This window comes from Sinocyclocheilus anshuiensis, unplaced genomic scaffold, assembly GCF_001515605.1.
Source record: "Sinocyclocheilus anshuiensis isolate Anshui unplaced genomic scaffold, SAMN03320099.WGS_v1.1 scaffold724, whole genome shotgun sequence".
NCBI lineage: Eukaryota > Metazoa > Chordata > Actinopteri > Cypriniformes > Cyprinidae > Sinocyclocheilus > Sinocyclocheilus anshuiensis.
This window is the reverse complement of record NW_015555740.1, coordinates 208518-212842: the sequence shown is the minus strand read 5'-3', so window position 1 is coordinate 212842 and position 4325 is coordinate 208518. Positions and strand designations below refer to the sequence as shown.

The 4325-nt window shown below is 34.8% G+C and overlaps 1 pseudogene; it reads left to right on the top strand.

Annotated features, from left to right (window-relative positions):
• The first annotated feature begins 3067 nt into the window (after positions 1-3067).
• LOC107673201 (ecto-ADP-ribosyltransferase 4-like) lies at positions 3068-3851 on the top strand (annotated as a pseudogene).
• Positions 3852-4325: the final 474 nt, after the last annotated feature.

Below are 4325 nucleotides of genomic sequence, written 5' to 3'. Positions count from 1 at the left end.
GGGCAACAGCTTCTAATGTATTAGAGAAGATAGTGCCCATGTTGCTAGTCATTTCGTCTAGTTCATATATGTTTATGGGTACACAGACAAGTAGGGCTTTATCAACATTTACCAATAGGTCTCAAAGGAAATCTGCAAATTCTTTTAGGAAATCTGTATATGGCCATGGCGGTCTATACACGGTAGCCAGAGCAAGAGATAGGAGAGATCTCTTTTGCATATCTGACAGTGTAACATTAAGCAGAAGTATTTCGAATGAGTTAAACCTGTATCCTGATGAAGATGTTTTCTTCTTTTTTTCTATTTGCATGTTTTTTCCTAAGTTGCAGCACCTTGAGCACTCTCGGCCACCGTAATTTTCAAACTCATCCTAGATCTTGTTCCGATTATGATCTTCAGACAAGGTCAAAAGATATTGAAAGCTTTGTGATATAGTCAACCATTACGTCTCAGAGTAACCTTTGATGACAAGCAGACCTTCAAGGACCACATTGCAGCTCGATCATACAGGTTTGCATTGCACAATATCAGAAAGATCAGGCCCTTCCTAACAGAGCATGCTACCCAACTTCTTGTCCAGGCCCTTGTCATTTCTAGACTGGACTACTGCAATGCTCTTCTGGCTGGACTTCCATCATGCGCAATCAAACCTCTACAAATGATTCAGAATGCAGCAGCACGACTGATCTTCAACCGAGCCCAAAAGGGCTAACATTAAAACATAACATTAGAACATCAAACGTCAAAGTGCCCACCTACAGCAAACCAAACTATTAGTTTCAATAAAACAACATTAAAATGTTAAGAACTTTTGTAGACGTACAGCTTGAAGGAAATATGGTCAGTCTGGTTAGTAATAAGCAGGGGCGTAAATTTCGTCGAACAGTTGGGGGGACAATAAACATAAAATTTCTCAAGAGCAATTTTTGAAGGGGACACAAATAATACAGCTAAAATTGTACTTGTAAGGATATGTATACACAGAGGAAAGCCTTACTACTATTAGTGTAGCAGGGAGACCGTGCCAAATTAGACAACTTCAAGCTGTCGTGGTCGTGTCATGTCGTGGGAATGGATTGTTGTTTTCATTATTTTCAGGATCAATGACGAGAGATCAGTGAATGCGATTGCTCACAGCCTGATGTCAATCATTAAGCCAAGACATGAAGAAGTTGGCTTTTTTATTTTGTGGTCCTCGATTATTTACTACAGAATTTCATCTTTTTCATTTACATCTAGCAAGCAACATCATTTGTGACTCAATGTAATGTGAGATGAAGGCTTAAGAAGAGACTCATCATTGTTTGGATTTTATCAGAGCCATTGCTGGCAATTAGCTATTTTATTAGCTATTGTTGTGATTATTTTATGATTATTTTAATACCTTTCTATGTAAAGCACTTTGAATTACCTTTGTGTTTGAAATGTGCTATATAAATAAACTCTGTAAAAAAGAAAACAAACAAACAAAAAAGTTTTACTGAGAAAATGCATTATAATTTAACAGTATTTTCCACATTTTTATTGGAAGTGTGAAATTCTATAAAAATGCATAAATTCACAGTAAATTTTCATTTTTCCAGTTTTCCGGTTTGTAATAATCCATTATAACTGATTATTTGTGTTAAGCATTTTCTGTGTTTTCATGTGTAAAAAAAAAAATCATGTGCAATGTTAATTTGCATTTTAACTTTGTTATTAATGCAAAATTTGTTTAGCAATTTTCAAGAAATTACATCTTTCAAAGACTTTGGTGTTTTGACGTCATTGCCATCTACTGGTCAAAATATGTAATTTATTTACTGAAATGGAATATAGTTTTATAATACTGTAGTAATCATTCATCCCTTACAGAAAATACCTTTCTGCAACTTCAAACTTCACATAACCTTTTTCACTTTTACTCTGACGAAGCGTTACACCTGTTCTCACACAAACCCCGTTGTAAGTTTCACTGCCACATTTCACTGAGAATACCACGAGTTCAGTTATCACGCTACCAAAACCACCTGGAGGTGTCGTGTCATTTCTTCATTGCATATAATAATGATGACTAACGACTTGAATTAAAACAAAACTAACTCTTTACTTACGTTTTTGAGCTGTGTTTTACTGGGATTCCATCATTTCTGGCGCGCTCTCTTCGCCAAAGAATTATGGGAAATTTATTTTTAAAGCTGATGTACTGCCTATTATCTCTGTCTGTACTGTTTGTAACAAGCGTGCCTCTTTATTTCATCTTAGCTCTACACATACAAAAACTGACAGCAACACTTCTTCCTCAAGGTAAGTGTGCCCCTACTGTCATCTATTAGTCTAGAAATTATCATCTGAACAGTAATAATATCAAGGCATAGACTGTTTATTATTAAAGATTCATGACTATTATTATTTTCATTAATTCATAACAGGAAGTGTTTAAAAAACAGTGTGCACGTCATGCATATGTTGTATGCAGCTGTATTTAAATCTAAATGTTGGTTGAAGATATTTATTTAGTATCAAGAATGAACTGAATGATGTATTTTTGTCTCCTGCGGGAATTTGGAGAAAAAGACTCACATTTCCATGATCAGAATCTGCTCATCACAATGTCAAATCTGTTTTCTGCTACTAACATGACACAAACTCAGAGTTTTTCCTGTGTGAAAAACTACACATAGACCAGACCTTCTACAGTGTTGCATTATGAAGAGCTAAACAGTTCACACACAACACACACAGACATTTTTAGCGATATAAAGAAGCCACCTTAATTATTTTTCTGATCTTCTCCTCTCCCTGTTGCTCCTGAACGACTGAAAAAAAGAAAAATAAACAGACAACAATATTCTCAGGTAATTTTAAGGGTGAAGTAAATGGTCAATATACCAGTTAACAACACATGTTTAATTACACATTTAATAGGGGTTTTCTATATGGCAAAATATACTAAAAATGTAAAACTGTAAAATGTGAGGCATTGCGGTAGACAGTTTTAATATGCAGATGTATGCACATAATACTCATATTGGAGTAATAGATTTAGTATTTGTGAAACTGTTTTGTTTCTGGCTGTCTTTGCAAGATGCTGCTGATCACTGAAGCTCTTCTTCTCATTTTAGCTGCTCTAGGACAGGTAAGCTTGTGTTCTAGTATGAATATTACAGACATGAATACTGATGATTGATCATTATGATTCCAGGATTGCAGGTTGTAGAGAGAAAATGGCGAATCTGGTGGAGACAAAATATATGAAGCAAGAAATGTCTAACTCCGAATCGAAATTTGCAAATGCTTGGAAACATGCTGAAAAGAAATGCAAGCCAGGAAATAACTTGACAACGACTCATTCAGTCGCTATTTATGTGTACACTAGCTCTACGTTTGAGATATATAAGGATTTCAATAATGCTGTTCGAAATGAAAAGAAAAACCAAAACAAGAAATTAAAATGGTATCAACTTCACCTTTTGTTAACAGATGCAATACAGATTCTGAAAAAAACACAAAAGAAATGTTATTTAACTTATCATGGTAAAAATGTCAAATTTAAACAATGTTCAGAACAAAAAAGTTAGTTTTGGCTCATTTACATCCTCTTTTAATCGCAGTGGAACAAAGTTTTTTTGGAAATGTGTCTTGTTTTGAAATGTACACTTATGACGGTGCTGATGTGACAAAATATTTTAAGCTTGATCATGAGAAAGAGGTGCTGATTCCTCCATACGAGACGTTTAAAGGCACTGCTGTCAAGACAAGAGGTCAGAAAGATCTCTGGTGTGACACTGTGTTCACTTTGAAAAGCTCTGGTAAGAGAAGTGACCTGAACTCTATTCAAGAAACCACCCAAGACCATAACAAAATACTAAGACTGGCAATGAATGTACTGAAAAAAGTGTGTTGAATCTAAGATATAAGTTCACCAATTCCAACATTTGTCCCTCTTGGCTTAGTTTAATAATTCTTTGTCAGAAAACACTATTTGTTTGCATAATTTTAACATAATGAAGTAAAGCTATTTTAAGTGGCCCAATTCAGTGGCCTCGGAGTGATTTTATATACAGTGGGTACGGAAAGTATTCAGACCCCCTTAAATTTTTCACTCTTTGTTATATTGCAGCCATTTGCTAAAATCATTTAAGTTAATTTTTTTTCCTCATTAATGTACACACAGCACCCCATATTGACAGGAAAACACAGAATTGTTGACATTTTTGCAGATTTATTAAAAAAGAAAAACTGAAATATCACATGGTCCTAAGTATTCAGACCCTTTGCTGTGACACTCATATATTTAACTCAGGTGCTGTCCATTTCTTCTGATCATCCTTGAGATGGTTACA